The 21625-nt window shown below is 48.7% G+C and overlaps 2 protein-coding genes across 3 annotated transcripts in view; one reads left to right on the top strand and one right to left on the bottom strand.

The window, feature by feature from the left end:
• The window catches only part of LOC144805643 (uncharacterized), a 35579-nt gene extending 25480 nt beyond the window's left edge, over positions 1-10099 (bottom strand). Inside the window, exons 1-2 of one of the 2 annotated variants that reach the window (XM_078672160.1) lie at positions 10022-10099; positions 4856-4920 (exon numbers count right to left, since the gene is read on the bottom strand). The gene's annotated coding sequence lies outside the window, so the exon portion shown is untranslated. Of the gene's footprint in view, positions 1-4855; positions 6283-10021 lie in introns of those variants that run through there. The other variant, XM_078672159.1, reaches the window with a different exon arrangement.
• A 1448-nt stretch (positions 10100-11547) lies between these two features.
• The window catches only part of LOC144805628 (uncharacterized), a 35710-nt gene continuing 25632 nt past the window's right edge, over positions 11548-21625 (top strand). The window contains exon 1 of the mRNA XM_078672151.1: positions 11548-11631. The gene's annotated coding sequence lies outside the window, so the exon portion shown is untranslated. The remainder of the gene's footprint in view (positions 11632-21625) is intronic.

The following is a 21625-nucleotide window of genomic DNA, read 5'->3' as shown; positions in this document are numbered from 1 at the left end:
CAATGGTGTGCTTTTCTGTTACAGCGATTTCCACTCATGCTTGAAGATAGAGAGGGAGTAAGAAAGGCATAAAATGGAGTACGGCAGAAAGGAAGAAGAAGAGTGGAAGAGCCAGAAGGTCAGGCAGTCTCTTCTCTGTCCCATTCCCCTTTCCCCCGGCTGGGTTCACACAGAAACTAGTTAACTCTTCAGTTGGTGGCTGTGGGAAAACTAGGGGTGGAATTTGGAAAATCTCATCGTTCTGCTCCTGGGAGTGTCGGCACTGTGAGTAACCACGACCCTTGACAGAGCGAAGTGCCCACGTCAATACTCGCCCGAGCAGAATGGCTGAAGAGTTTGATTTAAAACATTTAGGAAATATTCTTAAGGAGATTCAAGAAGAGTTAATAGCAGTCAGAGAGGAAAATAAGGTAATCAAATTTGAAATGAAGGCTCACATTTTCTTAACTCAGTGCTCGTTGTACTTCATGTGTCGGCCCACTGTCTTCCCAGTACACAATCTCGTATAGCATTCATCTAGTCGTATCTCAATGGGGACGCAGCCTGTGGTCAATGCCCCTGGTCACCCAAGACTCACCAATTTTATATTACTTTGAGGAGTTCAAGAAAGAGTTTTTGCGACTTTTTGATCGTCGGAAGGTGGCACAGGCTACGGATAATGAATTACTGGAGTTGAGGCAAGGGAATCGAGAGCTTGTCTTCACCTGGCCCAATTTAACAAACTTGTTGTAGAAACTGAATGGCCGGAGGCCAAAAGGGCAGCCTTGTTCTATCGGGGTTTGAAAGATGACTTAAAGGATACTTTATCACTGATCCCAAATTGCCCTACAGAAGTTTCAGCTTTGATTGATCTCGTTTTAGAGATAGACTATCGACTAATGGAAAGAAGGGGTGAAAGATGACGTGAATTTCGGCCCAGTGTACCACGATTTGACCGGGTCAGAGCAGAGGTTGTTAAATCTTGTGATAGAGAACATGGAGTCGAACCTATGCAAATTGGAACTATTAGAGGCCCCCTTTCCAAAGAAGAGAAAGAAAAGCGTCGACAGAATAATCTATGGCTTTATTGTGGTATTAGTGGACATTTTGTAAAGGAATGTCCCAAGAAGCCAAAAACCTTCAAGAAGGAAAACTCTCTGCACCACCAGTAGAAGGAGTTGGGCTGGTGGTTGCTAACAAGCATATAATTCGAATTTCTTATCAAGTGGCCAATACTCTACAATCTTCCACTCCACACCTCATTCTGACGATGACCCTAAGATTTCGAGACAGAGTTCTTTCAGGAGTGGCCATGATGCTGGACTCCGGTGCTACGGGGAATTTTTGTGACCTCAATATGCCTCGAAAATTGGTCTGACGGCATTACCTAAAAAGAGAAGTGAGGCAGTTAGGGCTGTTGGCGGTAAAAATTCATCTTCCAGCCCAATAACCAGTCACACGGAAGTTGTGGAACTTGTTTCTGTCGAAGTTCAAAAGGAGGTGATTCAATTTAACTTGATTGATGCTCCTCAGTTTGGAATCATCCTGGGTTTGCCTTGGTTAACTGAACACAACCCAACAATTAACTGGAGTGATCGAACTGTGAAGTTCAACTCAAGTTATTGTTTGGAAAAATGCTTCGGAGAAAAGCGGAAAGAGCAAGATGGAAATCCAGCAGCTTTATTAAGCAAGCAAAAGATGATGGTGTGTGCGGTTCAAACTGTGAGTCTTACGGTAGAACATCAAGAGTTTGCTGAAGTTTTCAGTGAATCGGAATCAAAGAAGTTGCCCCCACATCGGTCGTATGACTGCAAAATCGATTTGGATCCTGGAGCTAATCTTACTGAAGCTGAAAACCGTCATCTTAAAGATTAAATTTAGAAATACAGAGAAAACAGGTTCATACGACCATCACAGTCCCCCGTTTCTTCACCATTATTTTTCTTTCCCAAACGTGACAGAGATCTGAGAATGTGTATAGATTATCGTACCTTGAACAAGATTACAATAAAGAATCGTTATCCTCTTCCCTTGATTTTAGTTCTTCTAGATCATGGGTACTCACAAACTTTCTCTCGGGGGGCAAATTTATAGTGTGGTTTGTAGCCAAGGGCCGCTCCTGTGGGGGCGGGGGCAGTGGGGGAGGGGGACGTGGCTAAAGAAAAAAAACTGAGACCATGAGGTTGAACACAGGTCCCGGCAGCTGACGCTTTCGTCCACTGAGTCACCAGACCCAGCACACACACACACGCACACCTCTCTCTCTCTCGCTCTCTCCCCCTTACTCTGACTGTCTATCTCCCTCTCTCCCTCCCTCCCTTTGTCTCCCTCTGTCTCCCTCCCTCTGTCTCCCTCTCTCTCTCTCCCTCTCTCTGCCTCCCTCTCTCCCTCTGTCTCCCTCCCTCTGTCTCCCTCCCTCTGTCTCTGTCTGTCTCCCTCCCTCCCTCTGTCTAACTCCCTCTCTCTGTCTCCCTCTGCCTGTCACCCTCTCTCAACCTCACTCTGTCTATCATCCTCTGTCTCCCTCCCTGTCCCCTTCCCTCAGTTTCCTTCCCTCTGTCTCCTTCCCTCTGTCTCCTTCCCTCTGTCTCCTTCCCTCTGTCTCACTCCCTCTGTCTCCCTCTCCCTGTCTCCCTCTCCCTGTCTCCCTCCTTCCTCTGTCTCCCTCCCCCTGTCTCCCTTCTCCCTCTGTCTTAAAGTCCTTGCACGTTAACTGTTCTACTCTTATCTGCCACGATGCCCCAGGAGGATCCAAATATTTCCGTAGAGTGATTCCCCGAATATTCATGCCTGTCCTTTCATATAATACATAAGTGCATTCTTGGGGTTGTAGTATCCGTTACATTACTAAAGACAGTGGTTTAAAAAATAAACTCCATACTTGATGGAGATGTGTGCCTTTGTCATGAGCCATCTGGGGCTCAATAATAACTCTGGGTACTTTTCAAAAACTCGGATTATGAGCTCTTAAAATCAAATTATACGTCTGGAAAGGAGTATCTCTGGGCAGTGAGGGCAGCGGCTGAGGCATTCCACACTCCTCCTACCCAGAGGACAAGCCAGGGCAGGCTTCTCCTCCTACCCCAACATGGCGGGTTTCATAACAGCACAGGACAGGCCTCACCTCCTTTGAATCACCCCACTAGGACAAGACAGGCCTCTCCTCCTACCCGCGCAGGACAGGCTTCATCTCCTCTGCATTCCCCTGGACAGACCTCAGCTCCTCTGCACCCCTGGACAGGATCCGCCTCCGCTGCACCCCCTGGACAGGCCTCATCTCCTCTTCACCCCTTGGACAGGCCTCACCTCCACTGTAACCCCAGGACAGGCCTCACCTCATTTGCACCCCTGGACAGGCCTCACCTCCTCTGCACCCCTGGACATGCCTCACCTCCTCTACACCCCCTGGACAGGACTCACCTCCTCTGTACCCCCTGGACAGGCCTCACCTCCTCTGCACCCCTGGATAGGCCACACCTCCTCTGAATCCCTTGGACAGGACTCACCTCCACGGTATCCCCTGGACAGGCCTCACCTCCAATGTAACCCCTGGATAGGCCTCACCTCCTTTGCATCGCCCTCACCAGGACAAGACGGGCCTCGCCTCTTCTGCACCCCCCTGGACAGGCTTTACCTACTCTGTACCCCCTGGACATGCCTCACCTCCTCTGCACCCACTGGAAGGCCCCACTTCCACTGCACCTCTCAGGACAGGCATCACTTCCTCTGCACACCCTCTGGACAGGCTTCACCTCCTCTACACCCCCTGGACAGGCATCGCTTCCTCTGCACCCCCTGGACAGGCATCACTTCATCTTCACCCCTGGACAGGCCTCACCTGCTCTGCATCCCTTGGACAGGCCTCATCTCAACTGCGCCGCCTGTACACACCTCACCTCCTCTGCACCCCCCTGGACAGGCCTCAACTCCTCTGCACACCCTGGACAGGCCTCACCTCCTCTGCACCCCTTGGACAGGCCTCCCCTCCTCTGCGCCCCCTTCACACACCTCATCTCCTCTGCACCCCCATGGACAGGCCTCACTTCCTCTGCACCCCTTGGACAGGCCTCAACTCCTCTGCACACCCTGGACAGGCCTCACCTTCTCTGCACCCGCTTGGACATGCCTCACGCCTCCGCACCCCTGGAGAGGCCTCACCTCCACTGCACCCCCAGCCCAGGATAGGCCTCAACTCCTTTGTACGCGCCTGGACAGGCCTCACCTCCTCTGTACCCGCATGGACAGGCCTCACCTCCTCTGCACCCCCTTGACAGGCCTCACCTCGTCTGCACCCCTCCTGGATATGCTGCACCGCCACTGCAACCCCAGCCCAGGACAGGCCTCAACTCCTCTGCACCCCCTGAACAGGTCTCACCTCCTCAGCACAGTACAGGCCTCACCTCTTCTGCACCTCCTGGACAGGTGTCAGGGTGCAGGAAAAGGAATCAAAGCTCTTCTTTGTCTCGCGATATCTGTCTTTGAACGGGCATTGCAAAAATCACCCGCTCGCAAAAGGTCGCGGGTGATTCTCGCACGGACCCGGGCATTCTCCCCTGTACTACCAACAGGGAAGACAGCGGTGCAAGTTGCCGGCCTAGTCCTGCGCTCCTGGACACAGGTGCGAGGTCTAGACAAGCTGTGAAGTGCGCCGGTTGATTTTAGAACCAAGGCATTTCACCAACTGATTTTCAGAGATTAGTCACGTTCTTTCTGTAGTCTAGTTTGATAAAAATAGTGCAGTTTTGTGTCAGGCTTAGGCGCAGGTTAGAGTGCTTCGGTGCGTCAGTTAGTTAGTTTGGTAATTTAGAAGTAGAGAGAAATACCAATTTAAAGTAAATAGGGAAAAAGAAATATAAAGAGAAGAATTAATACTTACCCATTGAATACTTCAGTTCCTGATTTCTTCGTTGCTTGGTTGACAGCGGAGGCTCCAGAAGGTTCCTAAGGGAGAAGTAAGAAGAATTCAGATAAGAAAGTAAGGCAGAGAGTGAATGAACGAATGAGTGAAAAAAAATAAATTAACTCACAGAGTTAAAGGGTGCTAAAATGTTGTTTATAATGAAGGTTACCAAAGAATAAAGTACTTATATTAAAGAATAGAAGAGGAGCAAATGCCACAGGCACTCTGGGTAAGGACACATATATATATATTTATTTATTTAATGCGATTTAAATAGCGCGAACATTACCTGAAGTTGTCAGAGTGCTTTACATAAGAACCAGTAGCGATACATAAGGACTTGGAATTACATGAGTTACATAAAAGATACACACAGAAAAAAATTGCAAATGTACAAGATGTAGAGTCACACACGGAAGAGATAAACACAGAAAAAACTGCAAACGTAGAAGTTGCAAGTCACTCAAGGAAGAGATACAAATGGATATACTCTAAGAGTCACATAGGAATGGTAGAGACTACAAAGGTCTACTGCACATACTAGTGATTAGAGTTATCTCTATATACATAGGGAAGGGATACAAATGGATAAACTCTAAGAGTCACATAGGAATGGTAGAGAGTGCAAAGGTCTACTGCATATACTAGTGATTAGAGTTATCTCTATATACATAGGGAAGGGATACGAATGGATATACTCTAAGAGTCACATAGGAATGGTACTACATATACTAGTGGTTAGAGTTATCTCTATATACATAAATATACAAATAGTAGATTTTCTCAGGTCAAGACCCAAAAAACCAGGAGAGCAGAGTTCCATTAAGGAGGGGGGACGTAGTCTCAGCACCAAGGGAGGGTGGGAGGGATGCAAGGGAATGGAGAAAAGTCAAATCATAGGATCGTCAAAGGGGAAACGAGGGACAAAGGGTTAAAGGACGAGGGAATGGAAACGATGGCGGGTGAGGGTCCAGAGAAAAGCGGCCGAGAACAGCAGCAAAATGGCGGGCAGGACAAGAGTAAAGAAGTCCATGAGAGTGACCCAGTTAGTATGAATCAAAGTGCCAGAAGAAGTCCAGGGGGGTACACAGTCCAAAAATTAAATTAGTAATGGTGTGCTTTTCTGTTACAGCGATTTCCATCCATGCTTGAAGATAGAGAGGGAGTAAGGACGGCATAAAATGGAGTACGGCAGAAAGGAAGAAGTAGAGTGGAAGAGCCAGAAGGTCAGGCAGTCTCTTCTCTGTCCCATGCCCCTTTCTCCCGGCTGGGTTCGCACGGCCACTAGTTAACTCTTCAGTTGGTGGCTGTGGGAAAACCAGTGGTGTAATTTGAAAAATCTCATGTTCTGCTCCTGGGAGTGTTGGCACTGTGCGTAAACACAACCCTTGACAACAGGCCTCCCCTGCATTCCCTGGACAGGCCTCACCTCATCTGTAACCCCTTGGACAGGACTCACCTCCTCTGCACCCCATTGGACAGGCTCACCTCCTCTTCTCCCCCTGGAAATGCTCACCTCCTCTTCTCCCCAGGACAGGCTTCACCTCCTCGGCACCCCTGGACAGGCCTCAACAACTCTGGACCCCCTGGACAGGCCTAACCTCCTCTGCACCCCATGGATATGCTTTACCTCCTCTGCACCCCAGGACAGGCCTCACCTCCTCTGCTCCCGCTGAGAGGCATCTCCTCTGCACCCCTCAGGACAGACCTCACATTCTCTGCACCCCTGGACAGGCCTCTCCTCCTCTGCACCCCAGGACAGGCCTCACCTCCTCTGCACCCCCTAGACAGGGTCACCTCCTCTTCTACCCATGGACAGACCTCACCTCCTCTGCTCCCCCTGAACAGGCTTCACCTCCACTGCTTGCCCTGGACAGGCCTCTCCTCCTCTGCACCCCAGGACAGGCCTCACCTCCTCTGCACCCCTGGACAGGCCTCACCTCCTCTGCACCCCGGCACAGGCCTCACCTCCTCCGCACATCCTGGACAGGCCTCAGCTCCTCTGCAACCCTGGACAGGCCTCACCTCCTCTGCACACCTGGACAGGCCTCTCCTTCTCTGCCCCTCCTCTGGACAGGTCTCACCTCCTCTGCCCCTCCTCTGGACAGTCCTCTCCTCCTCTGCGCCCCTGGACAGGCCTCACCTCCTCTGCACCCCTGGACAGGCCTCTCCTCCTCTGCCCCTCCTCTGGACAGGCCTCTCCTCTTTGCCCCTCCTCTGGACAGGCCTCTCCTCCTCTGCACCCCTGGACAGGCCTCTCCTCCTCTGCACCATAAGTGAGCAGTAATTGGGCCAAACCATAATCTAAACCGTAATAGGTAAACATTTGATCATCTGATGGCGAGGAATCTTTGGTTTTTGTCTGACATGTATGGTTCAGGACACACTCTTACAAAGCAGACGGCCCTCACTGAAGTACGACTATTATGAGAAATACTGGCCACTCAAGATGGAATCATTAGATGCATCAAAGGGTTTTTCCCATTCTGTGTCTATGGGAAAATGTGTTCGTCCATATGGCCCATTGTGGTAAAGCTGCTGCCGAAGTCTAATTCTATCACAGCTCTGTGGTAAGTATTAGCGGTGAAGCCTCGCGGCTCCAACCACAACCGTTTTGATGGCACTGCCTTCTTTTTTGATACCATGTTCATACTGATAACGCAGGATTCATCCAGCGGTGTATCATAAGCATAAAAACAAATTTCCATAGACAGAATTCCTTACAGTTAATTCCAAGGAACATCAAAAGCCTGCTTGGAACAGACAAGATTGATAAGAGTTTCCCTTCCTTAGCCCTGATACCGGCTAATCACGAGTTTAGCCATTTCATATTTGAGCATTGCTACACAACTTGTTCTCGTACCAGTTGTGCCTCGCTAGCACAGCCAATGGAAATGGCTCTGGGATCTAATCAAGCCCTCCAAGACTCTCACGTAGCACTCTCCTTTGGGAAGTTTTAATGCTCTTCTTGACCCACTGTAAAAAAAATGAGGTCTTGTTCGTTGACGATCCTATAAACTCATCACCAAGTATCACTGTAAGTTCTGTTTGGGACCGTTGGTAAGACTGCGATACCTCAGTCATAAACCTGTCTACCCCGCCGCTTGCCCCACAAGTGAGGTCAGGCTGGGGTACACCAATGAGTTTTCTATATGGCCATTATGTATTGCAATGTCACAATCATTCAAATGAGAACCCTGCACACCTTGTGAGATGATACTTTGCTGTAAGTTGAAATGAAATCTTCAGAACTGTCTCCTAAGAAAGGATTCCTCACACCCCTGCTCTTGCCTGATGTATTAGAAAAGCTAACCTTCACATTGCCGGAGAAAACAGAGCTGTACTTGAGATACACTCAAACATGTATGTCCATTTCTGACTTACGGCTGGATCACAGATGTTTTGTAAATACCAGCTTGGGTCTGAAATGCTTGTTATTGTATTTTATTTCTTTGCAAAACCTTATGCTAAAATGTATACTATGTAAATATATGATATTGATTTTCCAGTACAGAGGACACTGAAATTTTATACAACTTTTTTTCCTCAAGCAAAAGCTTCACTGTGTAAAGTCAATATCGTCATAGTCCGCACTACACATAAGGGGTACATTTATTTGGAAGCCCGTATAATTGATTTATGAAGTAGGCCAGGCATTTTGATTTATTTGCAGTGCTAGTAGATTTATGTAGCTTATTATCCCTTGGACAACTAGATTTGCAAAATATTTCCACATCCCAGATAGGGTCACACTCTATCTACGTTGTGCATTATGGTTCTTTAATTTTCCAGGCCACATATTGATCTGCATACATTTTTGACATATTCTAGAACCAACTTTTCACGCAAAGCAATTGCAACACCCAACTGAACACATTGTAGGGAATGCAAGATTAAGTAAAGCATGTGTAATATAAACTGGAACAACATGGTTACCAAAATACGTTTACACTCACTATTTAGAAATCAAAGCGTGTTTTTGCCTGAAAAGTAAACACATGGAAGGGACCCGTTTCAATGTCCATTGCTTATATGCTTACATCCTTACAAAACGTAAATAGTATGATTTAAAAAGACCACATCTCTGAACACAGAGCTGTGGTACACATTTTATAAACTAAACAGTCGTTAAGGATTGCATTAAACGTTTTCCACTCCACACACCAACAGAAAGACGAGAAAACGAAAGTACTGTTTCACTGGCAAACTCCGTGAAGTGGCGCTAATGTGTTTAGGTGTGAATAAAAGCAATCTGGCCACTTTGCGACACCTCTGTTTTGCTTTACTTTGTTATTTTTCTTATTTTGAACCTTTTTTTCTTTCCATCCCGAGGCTGCACTTTGGAATAGAAAAATTTGAGAACTAGACGACATTTCCAGCAAAAGTGTTTCTTCCTCTTTTGGATCCATTTCACAGGGGAACAAATGAAGGAAAAGAGAGGAAAGAGAGGGTAAGCGTTGTTTCTTGAAGTCACGCTTTCATTCAGCAAGTGAGGAAGAGCGAGACAGAGACAGAGAGAGGGAAGAAGAGGAAGAAAGGAGGGGGATGCTGACCACGGCAGAGCAGGAGAAGCGGACACTCTCCTTGTCAGAGTACAAGGCGGAAGTGCCTCTTTCTGGCCAGACACAACCAGGCGCGGCCTGCACGTCGATGGGTGCGTGAGTCCAATCTCAGCAACAATGAGAATGTAAATTTGCCTCAAATGTGCAGGTAAAGAAGAGTGGTGGCAAAGATTTCTCACAGTGCAGCGATAAGCATCTCTCCCAGTGTAGTAAACATCAGTGCAGTGTACACATTTTCACTGTGCATGCCCCCCTGTAGTGCAGTACAAAGCAGTCCATTGTGAACATAGTCCTCATAATGTAGTAAAAGCAGTACATTGAGCAAAGATTTCTCAGTGTGGTAAAAAGCAGTGCCCTGTGCACAGATTACCTCTTTAAGCTGTAAATATCTCTCACAGTGCCATGAAAAGCAATGCAATGTGCACAGATTTCTTATAGTTAAGTAATAAACACGTACAATGTGCACAGATTTCACATAGTATTGTAAAAAGCAGTCCAGTGTGCAAAGATGTCTCATACAGTATTACAAGTAATACAAGTAATACAGTGTGCACAGAATTAAAGATTAAGATGTAAATACCTCCGTGTGCAGGGAAATGCAAAGTAACATGCAGGATTTCCCAGAGAGCAGTAAAAAGCACAACAGGTTTGGAGTCTGAGGGGGGGGGGCTGGTTTGGAGTCTGAGGGGGGTAGGTTTGGAGTCTGAGGGGGGCAGGTTTGGAGTCTGGGGGGGGGCAGGTTTGGAGTCTGAGGGGGGGGCAGGTTTGGAGTCTGAGGGGGGTAGGTTTGGAGTCGGGGGGGGCAGGTTTGGAGTCTGAGGGGGGTAGGTTTGGAGTGTGAGGGGGGGGCAGGTTTGGAGTCTGAGGGGGGTAGGTTTGGAGTCTGGGGGGGGCAGGTTTGGAGTCTGAGGGGGGGGCAGGTTTGGAGTCTGAGGGGGTGGGGGCAGATCTGGGGGGTCGGTGAGGGTCTGAAGCTGAAGAGAGCTGCACAGACACTGGGGGGAGGGTCCTTCTGCTGAACACAGAAAGAAGCCGGAAGGGATGATGCTCGGGTTCAAGGAAGGGCTCGTTCGACCCAAAGTGGTTGAATTGGTTCCCAGTCCGAGCTGGCGGCCCCTGCGTCTACTCGTGCCTGCTCACATACATTGGCGCTGTAGCGCCTCGCAGCCCCTGTGTATCAAATCTCATTCGGTGACATTGTTTTCCTTGAGGGAAGTCAGGCGAGGCCTCTCTTTATCATGGCTCTCGTGCTCCTGACCTCCCCCACCTCTCTCATAACTGCGCGTGCGCAGGACCACCAGTCATCACTGCGCAAGTGCGGTGCGAAGACACTACTTCCTATCGCTCTCGAGCTCCTGACCTCCCCAACAACATAATGAAGTGTCTCATAACAGCGCATGCGCAGGATCGCGCCATCACTGCGCATGTGCGGAGCGAAGACCCTACTTCCTATCGATCTCGTGCTCCTAACCTCCCTTGCTCCCCAACAACATAATGAAACGTCTCATAACAGCGCGTGCGCAGGATTGCGCTCCATCACTACGCGTATGCGGAGCGAAGACACTACTTCAAACCGCTCTCGTACTCCTGACAAACAACATCATGGCGGCGTCTCTGAGGTCGAGGAGCTGAGAGGCCCAAACCAGAGCCCTGCAGCAGCCCCGGCGGGGACAGCTGCCACCCTGGGGTCAGGAGCTGAGAGGCCTCTGGAGCTGAGAGGCCCTCTGGAGCTGAGGGGCCTCTGGAGCTGAGAGGCCCAGGCCAGACCCTGCTGCAGCCCCGGCGGGGACAGCTGCCACCCTGGGGTCAGGAGCTGAGAGGCCTCTGGAGCTGAGAGGCCCTCTGGAGCTGAGGGGCCTCTGGAGCTGAGAGGCCCAGGCCAGACCCTGCTGCAGCCCCGGCGGGGACAGCTGCCATCCTGGGGCCAGGAGCTGAGAGGCCTCTGGAGCTGAGAGGCCTCTGGAGCTGAGAGGCCCAGGCCAGACCCTGCTGCAGCCCCGGCGGGGACAGCTGCCACCCTGGGGCCAGGAGCTGAGAGGCCCAAACCAGAGCCCTGCAGCAGCCCCGGCGGGGACAGCTGCCACCCTGGGGCCAGGAGCTGAGAGGCCCAAACAGAGCCCAGCTGCCACCCTGGGGCTAGGGGGTTAAAAAGGATCCTGCCCAGAGAGCAGCAGTGGGCATCTGTTACAGGTATATTTCTCGTTCTTTGTCTAATGACATCATCATCAGAATTGAGTTATCTTCTGTCTTCATAAGTGGTCCTGCTAGTGCTTTAAAAGAGGAACTGCTGCTGCAGCCATCAAGAATGTGAACACATTTTGGGTCTGTAACGGAAATGAATATTGGTGAAAGCTTCTGCCAAAAGCCTCCTTACTTTGCACTGGAGGCAATGGGTTATGACAAGGGCTAGTTACAAGAAGAAGTTATGAAAACGGAAAATGCAAGAAAAAAACTATTGAGCTTTCTTTAATGATTTACAAAGTGTCAAACATAAACCACTGACATTTTACTCATAAATACCCTGAAAGCCTATAAATGTCACACATGGGCAAACTGAAAACCTGTCCACTCTGCCCAAACCATCCAGAAACCAGAGCACCCACCCCTAACTTAAACAACTTACTGAAACTACAGAAAATGAGGTAATTGGCTGCTGAGATGCAGTTTCTCTGTGCAGGGAGAGACACACAGCAGACTAATCACAGGGCTCCCCCTCACGCACTTAAATACCATCCTGTTACTTCCTTAAGTGGCAATTGCTCCCACCAACTGCCATCACCTGTCAACCTGGTGTAGTCAATACCAATTTTGCATAATCTGCATGGTGGGGATGAGATTATGTCTCGTTAGTGCCCTTACATTTCTGGTGCTTTTAAGCAATTTTAAGATACAATTAGAGCTTTTCGTATGCTGTTACAGCCCCTAGCGTGAAAGGTGGGGGAGAAGTCAATTGGAGGTTCAACTAATTCATTCGCGTACCCCAGTCCTAGGGTAAAGAACTTTTCATTTAGAACGATCCCAGCACTGGAGTGTGCGAAATGTGTTAGAGGTCTCCCACCCTCATCTACAATACCACAATTTGGATTATTATGTTCTTTACATAAAGTAATATTAAAATCGCCACCCCATATCAATTTAAAAGGCAAAGAGGAACATTTATTCCGGTGCTCATCTAAAACAGAGGTTATCCTATTTAGGACTTTCACAAAATCAGGTGGTGACAGATTGTTATAGAAATGTACCAGAAAATATGTATGCCCTTGATTCACTGAGAGTTTAAGTATCTGATAGTTCTCTTCAGTTTTTATTTCTACAATTTCCTTAAATGGGAGGGTATTAGATACATATACTGATAATCCTCCCTTGGGTCTACCAAAAAGGGAAGGACGTGCACTTGAGTGATACAATCTGTACCCCTGAAGATGGATAGCAGTTACTGACCATGTTTCCTGGCAGCATACTATATTATGATTTCTAATTATTTCTAGCCAGTTGAGTTGGTCGACTTTAGGACGCAGGCCTGCTATGTTCCAGATTATGATAGAAAGGGTCAAACTACTAGATGATAGTACGTTGGGAGGAAGATACGGTTGTTTGGAATGGATTTGAGTTCCCGCAGTTTGACCTTGAGACAACAGAGAGGGATCTTGTATTAGGTTCCAAGGCCCTTCAGTCAAGATACTATTTTCCAGGGCCTTGTTTGGAAGATCGCTGGAGGGAGAAAAGCTGCCACAGTAGTCCTCAGATAAGGAGACCTTTTGGGGTACGGTCAGCTTGTCTAGGGGGCGTAAATTAAAATTATCCAAAGAAGTTGGGGTGGTTGTTAGTCATTCTATATCATCTATTCCTGACAGAATGTTAAATCGATTCTGGGTGGGGATCAGAAAGGGTCTTGTAGTCAGTTGATGATTATTATCGGTAGTAGGTCGTTATTGATAACCTTCTCACCTTCAAACCCCAAGTCAATGCGTTGAGTTCCTCAGTACATTACATTCTGAGAATTATCAGAAAGGTTCTACCGTACCTTCCTGAGGGCTGTAGAAAGACGGTGGTGACAGCCCTCGTCCTATCACGCATTGACTATTGTAATAGTCTTTTTCTCGAGGCACAACAGGGAGTGCTCAACAAGCTTCAAGTTTTACAAAATGCGGCTGCCCGCTTGATTGGGGGTTTGCCCAAGTTTTCCTCAGTCTCTAAGGAGTTGGATAAACTGCACTGGCTTCCGGTACGGAAACGAATTAGGTTCAAGGCCCTTTGTATTGTCTTTAAGGCACTGCATGGCCTTGGCCCAGTGTTCCTTCAAGATCTTTTTCAGTGGTATAGACCAGGTAGACAACTGAGGTCGGCCAGTCTGGGGCTAGTTAAAACCACCCGAATCAAGAGGGCACGCTGGGGTGGAAGGAGCTTTGTCAGGGGAGCTGCGATGGCGTGGAACTCCCTCCCTCTCTCCCTCAAACTCAATACAAATCTCCTGGCATTCAGGAAGGATCTAAAAACATGGCTTTTTTCCCAATAAGTACCTAGACTTTCGCTTCTCTGGAACTATCACTTCAGCGCCAGGACGCCGACTGGTATCAGTGCGCTCTATAAGTGTAAAAAAAAAATAAAAAATAAAATAAAATAAATTAAAACTGCATTCCTGAGTAGGAAAATTATTCCATAGTGAGGGATAATGATTACCTGGGGGCTTGAAGTGATCATTCTGATATTGGAATGAAGGTCTATAGTGATCGATCTGATGTAAGGGTAAGGACCTAAAGCAGGCATCCTGGTGTTGGGATAGAGGTCTGAGGTGATCATCTCGATGATTAAATTGAGGCCTAAAGCGATCAACCTCACATTGGAATAAGGGTCTAATGTAATCATCCTGATGATAGACCAGCGGCCTGGGATTAATAGCAGGGGTTATCAGATTTCTGGGATTAAAGTAAGTCAAATCACGGGCTGTGATTTCATTACTGCCATTGGGAGGAAACCAATCTAAGATATTTCTGACTGCCCTTATATCTCTAAAATGTATTATAATGATGTCTCCTGTAATATTCTTTATACTAGGACCCAGCCAGGGAAGGCGCCTGACGTATAGAATTTCACCATTCACGTTAGGAGGAAGCGGTCGGTTCTTCCTGAGCCAAAATATGACTTTATTTTTTAACTGGTTTTGGTTTTCATTCTTACCATCTTTACCATCCTCCAAAACCGGGACTCCAGGAAGGACCACCAAAAGTGGAGCTGCTTCCGGAGGCAGTTCCACGTTGTGCCTCCTAGGAAAGGATGGCCTCACAGAATCTTCATGGCCGGTAGGTTTTTGAAGATTTCCAGGGGGATTAGGTTTTCCACCCACCTGAGCCACTTTATCACTATTTTTCGCCTTTAGCCGTGATGTTTTGGAGGGCGTTGGTTTTGGGGTTTTGGGGTTAATTTGGTTTGTAGTTTTAGCCACCATTTGATCAATAACGTTTGTGGGTGGTACGGTAATTGTGGACACTAGTGGGGGCACTGGAACACCCTTAATTCCTTCTTTGATTTCATCGATTGCCTGTTCTAAGTTCCCCAGCTGTTGGGCTATTTTTTGTAGTCTCTCTACTAAAGGCAATGTGAGAGATCTGACCAGTTTTTCAATGCTTCCCATTAAATCAATACCGGATGGATCTAGTAATGGGAAGGGTGATTCAATAGCTGGTGCGGGTAATGTAATTGCATTTGATGAGGAGCTCATAGATTTGGCAAAATCAATGAGACTGATCTTGTTTCTCTGTGATCTACTACCCACCTTTCTCCTTCTTTTCGGGGGAGGACCTTGTGGTCGTGGGTTTTTTGAAGGTTTATTACGTTTTTTAGCAGTCTCTACTAATGGTAACGTTATATCTACCACGGCTTCTGCCTCTCGCGTCATGCTACCTGAAGAGAAAGAGAGGTTTATGAGCATGTCATTATTTAGATCAGGAGGAGGGGTTATGTCCTGGAAGAGTAATGGAATGCTATCTCCAAGCGATGTATCCGGACCCTCGCTTTCGCAATACATACTGGGAAGCGGAGACATGGCTAGCTGTAGCGGGCCCAGAGATGAACGTTTGTTCTTAATTAGCTCAACGGAGCGACGTCTCTTGGCCCGTCGTTCAGTGAGTGCGATGTAAAGTTAAGGCTCGACCCGATTGCATTAACGCTGTGACCGTCCTGCCTAGATCAGAAGCGGTCGCTCCCCACGCTTCTCCCTGCTGCTAGAAGTGGTATCGTAGCGCTTCTGCCTGACTAATTCATTGCCTTAGTCGAATTGCGCACTGCCAGCTCTGCTCACTATAATTATTGATTGTGCCTCATGATATTGTGATCGTAGCGCTATAGTGATAGACTGCTCGGCATTAACTGCTAAATTGTGCACTGCTCGCTTTGCCTGCTAGAACTATTTGTACCTGATTGTACCGGTGCCACTGGCCATTTATTTATTAGCGATTCCAGGTTGTGCCCCAATCTCGTCCTGTATCTCTTTTGGGCTTGCTGCCATTTTGTTTGTTGTTGTTGGTCCTCCCAGCCCGGCTCTCCACCCCACTCCCGCCTCCCAGCTGCTCCTCCCTCCCATTAAAGTTAAGGCTCGACCCGATTTCATAAACGCTGTGACCGTCCTGCCTAGATCAGAAGCGGTCGCTCCCCACACTGCTCCCTGCTGCTAGAAGTGGTATCGTAGCGCTTCTGCCTGACTAATTCATTGCCTTAGTCGAATTGCGCACTGCCAGCTCTGCTCACTATAATTATTGATTGTGCCTCATGATATTGTGATCGTAGCGCTATAGTGATAGACTGCTCGGCATTAACTGCTAAATTGTGCACTGCTCGCTTTGCCTGCTAGAACTATTTGTACCTGATTGTACCGGCGCCACTGGCCATTTATTTATTAGCGATTCCAGGTTGTGCCCCAATCTCGTCCTGTATCGCTTTTGGGCTTGCTGCCATTTTGTTTGTTGTTGTTGGTCCTCCCAGCCCGGCTCTCCACCCCACTCCCGCCTCCCAGCTGCTCCTCCCTCGCCCCTCCCCCCTCCACAATCCACATATGACAGATACTTTCGCGCGCAGCGTTCACGCGCAGCGGTCGCGCCCCATGCGTGCCGAAGGTGCGCCAAAGGTAAGCCCGTCTGCGCCCGTCCGCGCCCGGACCATGCCCAGCGCCAGACCCCCTGGTCCCCACATAATCCATTCCGCCGCATCACATACGACGCCGCAACCCTCTCAGTTCTTAACCCCGGCCGCACACCTCCATGCTACCAAGCTGCCCCAGGACACACCCACGGACCCTTCACCTGCCTCTCCTGCAAATTTGACTGCTCCAGAACCCACACCAAATCCACAAACTGCAAACTGAGCTCCAACACCAACCACCTAAACTGCATCCTGCTCAACACCCGCTCGGTCCACAGACACTCCATCGAACTCTGGAACCTAATCGACACCACATCTCCAGACGTTGCCTTCCTCCCAGAAACCTGAATGAACGCCTCATCAGCGCCCGACATCGCCATAGCCATCCCGGACGGCTACAAGATCATCCGAAAGGACCGCATCAACCAAACAGGAGGAGGCATCGCCATCGTCCATAAAAACACCATCCGCATCAAGACCAATTCCGACGACTTCCTTGCTACCGCCGAACACCTTCACTTCCAGATCCACACCGACCCCAAGACCACCCTCAGAGGCACCCTCATCTACAGACCACCAGGACCCCGCACACAATTCAGCGAAGACATCACTGACTTCAGCAGCCCACATGCCCTCCCCTCCGAGAACTACATCCTACTGGGAGACCTCAACTTCCACCTGGAAAAGAAAAACGACAGCAGCACCACCACCCTTCTGGACAACCGGGCCAATCTCGGACTCAAACAACTTGTTGACACCCCCACCCACCTTTGCCGGACACACGCTCGACCCTATCTTCACCTCCAGCAAACACATCTCCTTCGATCACACCACAGCTCTCCATTGGACGGACCACAGCTGCGTTCACTTCAACTACAAAAAGACCACGACCCACAACCCCCCACAACCTATCCCCCGAAGAAACTGGAACAAAATTACCACCGACCAACTCTTCACATCGCTTCACCAAAACCCTCCTGCCAAATCATCGGACCCAAACCAAGCTGCCACCAACATCACACAATGGATCACCCACAGCGCCGACGAACTAGCACCCTTGAAATACCATCAAATCAAGCAAGGTAGCAAAAAAGCCCCATGGTTCAACAACGACATTAAGAAATCCAAGAAGCTCTGTCGTACCCTTGAGAAAGCCTGGAGAAAAAATCCAACCACTGACAACCTGGCCTCCTTCAAGAACGCCACCCGCAAACACCACCAACTCATCTGATCCACCAAGAAATCAGCATTCAAGGCTCGACTTGACAACAACGCCCAAAACAGCAAGGAACTATTCAACATCGTCAAAGAATTTACCAACCCCACAGCCGGCACCAACAACATCACTCCCTCCCAAGACCTCTGCGACTCTCTATCCTCATTCTTCCACAACAAAATCGCCGACATACATACCAGCTTCAAAAACCAGTCCGAAGACCAGCCCACTTCACCCACCCCCTAACCAACACCGCACTCTAACAACCTTTACGCCTGGAACCCAATCACCACCGAAGACACCATCCGCCTGATGAACTCCATCCACTCAGGATCGCCAACCGACTGATATCCCCACCACATTTTCAACAAAGCAGACTCGATCATCGCACCCCATCTCCGCGATGTCATCAACTGTTCCTTCAACTCCGCTACCTTCCCGGAAAGCTGGAAACATGCCAAACTCAGCGCCCTTCTGAAGAAACCCACAGCAGACCCCACTGAACTCAAGAACTACCGCCCCATCTCGCTCCTCCCATTCCCTGCCAAAGTCATTGAGAAAGCCGTCAACAGCCAGCTCGCCGCCTTCCTCGAATCCAACAAATCCCTCGACCCCTCACAGTTCGGCTTCCGAGCCAGACACAGCACCGAAACCGCCCTCATCGCAGCAACAGACGACATTCGAACACTTCTGGACAATGGAGAAACAGCTGCCCTCATCCTACTTGACCTCTCCGCAGCCTTTGACACAGTCTGTCATAGCACCCTCATACAACGCCTCAGCAACGTCGGAATACAAGGAAACGCATTGGACTGGATCATCTCGTTCCTCGCCAGAAGAACGCAGAGAGTCCGCCTCCCCCTTTTAGATCAGAGGCCACCGAAGTCATCTGCGGCGTACCACAAGGATCATCACTCAGTCCTACCCTCTTCAACGTATACATGAGTCCCCTCGCATCCATCGCGCGCCAACACAACCTCAACATCATCTCCTACGCAGACGACACCCAGCTGATCCTCTCTCTCACCAAAGACCCAAACACCGCCAAAACCAACCTACATGAAGGAATGAAAGAAGTAGCCGAGTGGATGAAGAACAGCTGTCTAAAACTAAACTCGGAAAAAACAGAAGTCCTCATCTTAGGCTCATCGCCCTCTGCCTTGGGATGAATCTTGGTGGCCACCAGCCCTGGGTACCGCACCCAAACCTACGAATCACGCACGTAACCTGGGCTTCATCCTGGACTCCTCCCTCTCGATGACCAGACAAGCCAATGCAGTTTCATCATCCTGCTTTAACATCCTACGCATGCTCAAAAAAGTCTTCCGTTGGATCCCCACAGAAACAAGAAAGACACCCACGCACTGCTCACCAACCAACTGGATTACGGAAACACCCTTTACGCCGGAGCCATAACCAAACTACAGAAAAAACTTCAACGCATCCAAAACGCCTCAGCCAGACTCATATTGGACATCCCTCGACAAGCTCACATTTCCGGTCACCTGAAAGATCTCCACTGGCTCCCCGTCAACAAGAGAATAACGTTCCGTCTCCTCATCCACGCACACAAAGCCCTCTACGACCTAGGACCCGAATGCCTCAACACGCGACTGTCCTTCTACACCCCCACCCGCCAACTACGATCAGCCAACCAAGCCCTCGCCGCAATTCCGCGCATTCACAGATCCACCATGGGGGGAAGATCCTTCTCCTACTTAGCGGCCAAGACCTGGAATTCTCTCCCCACCCACCTCCGCCTTACTCAGAACCACCTCTCCTTCAGAAAGCAACTAAACACTTGGATATTCGATAAGTAAAAACACCCGCCCCCAAGCGCCTTGAGACCCTCTGGGTGAGTAGTGCGCTATATAAATTTCTGAACTTGAACTTGAACTTGAACTCGATGTCCCTATCAGTTCCTGTAGCAGCCCTGATGAAATAATTGTCTAATGTCCCTTGTTTTTCTCCTCCACCCACTGAGGATGTTACTATGGGGGCAGGTGAGGTCATTATGCCAACTTAATGCTGTGGATACCTAGCCAAAACACACTTAAGCTATAATATAATCGCAGACCAAGCTGTAAACACACATTACACAATACTCAGTTAGTCAAATATACCATGTAAAAGCGTAGATGGATCTGGTTACTGGAAACAAGTACGCATTCTAACAGTCAGTCAATCTTCGCCGTGGATAGCACATCAAAGGGGGGGGGCCCAGCCCGGCCTCCTCCGGCCTGTGAGGGCCTAAGAGGGCCCGCCCTTTGCCCTGGCTTAGCCCGGCTTGCCCGCCCGCGTCCCGCGTGCGCGAGGCTCTGGACAATGAAATCAGATTAGGAGGTGTGGGCAGGAAGAGGACCAGCTGCAGCAGATTGAGCCACGCACTGTTTGCTGGTCCTCGCAGTCCCGCAGGGGTCCGGGGTGAGTCTCTTTGCAGCAATGTCTCCTCTCTCGAGCGGTGCCCGCGGAGCGCACGCCGCGAGAAGTGGGCTGGAGACCAGGGGGCAAGACGAACGATCACAGCACTCCCACAAGTCAGAGGCAGCGATATCCCTCAGGGCGTTGGACAGAGCAATATGGTCGTTTAGTTGTACATAATGTTTTTTGGTCATATCTAAGGTAACAAAAATGCTTCTGACGCTTCTTTTTTATAACTTTTCAGCATGCTGCAAACTTCTTTAAGCTGTGCTGTACAGACATAGGTAAAGTCAATATCTAAAATAACAATAATAATAAAACCATTTATAAAGCGCATGGTTACACTCAAGACAGTGTGTCCCCGCGCTGTGGATACATTCCATTCTAAAAACAAGCCCACCAAAAGAACAATTAAACTGGACAGCTAAGCGCCATCTCCTAACTTCTGGGGAAGAGATGTGTTTTTAGCCTCAGGCGAAACCTCCTTTTGGAGGGTTCCATACGAAATTCTAAGGGGAGTTTGTTCCAGTGAGTGGCCGCCAGATAGCAAAATGAAAGGCCTCCCATTCTTGCTTTAAAGATACGGGGCACTGAGAACACCATGCTCCCCTAGGACCTCAGATTACGTTTGGGGCGATGGATAGCTAGAAGCTTTTTTAGGTAGGGTGGTCCTTTCCCTTGGGCAATTCGATGGGCGAAGCACATAGCTTTGAAAAGGATGCGCTCTTTGATGGGCAGCCAGTGTAACTTTGCAAGAGCGTGCTTCCCAGAGCAGAATATCTCTGGCTAAACACTTATAAGTTCGCAAAGGCAAGACCTATTGCATTGCAAATGCTTGTTAGTAGTGCTCCACAGATAAAATTGCAGCGCATTTTCGCCAATCATTGTAGATTTGCATACTTTAATAGTCGGCGCGGCTCTGAGTATGGTTATGAGACCCAATTATTTTGTTCTACTTGGTAAGCCGAGACCATACTTGTTGAATATTCACCCAATATGAGTGGTGATATCCGAATTGCTGGTCGGCCTGCAGTTATGATGCTGTCGACAGTAGCGTGTCTGCTAAAAGCAATGCCGTGACTGGTGGAACTATAAAGTCAAATAAGAGAAAGTTATCTTCCAACACCATAGTCTTCGTGACTGAGCCCAGTAACACTAAAGACTCTGATGCTCACAGCAGTAATTTCTCCTTTCAGAGCGTTATTGCTGCAGATGGAGTGAAGCTTAGAAGTAAGCACATTACTAAGGTACCAACAAAGTTTAATATTGTTCATTTGGATCACTGAAAGAATATCGACTGAAAGAATATCGACTACCCAAAATATCTATCTACAAACAGGTAAGTACAAAAATATCGAGTACAAAATATCGTTTACAAAAATATCGTTGTAAAAAATATCGACTTTACTAAAA

The sequence above is a fragment of the Lissotriton helveticus genome, assembly GCF_964261635.1.
Source record: "Lissotriton helveticus chromosome 1_1 unlocalized genomic scaffold, aLisHel1.1 SUPER_1_unloc_17, whole genome shotgun sequence".
NCBI classification, from domain to species: domain Eukaryota; kingdom Metazoa; phylum Chordata; class Amphibia; order Caudata; family Salamandridae; genus Lissotriton; species Lissotriton helveticus.
This window is presented reverse-complemented; position numbering and strand designations above follow the sequence as displayed.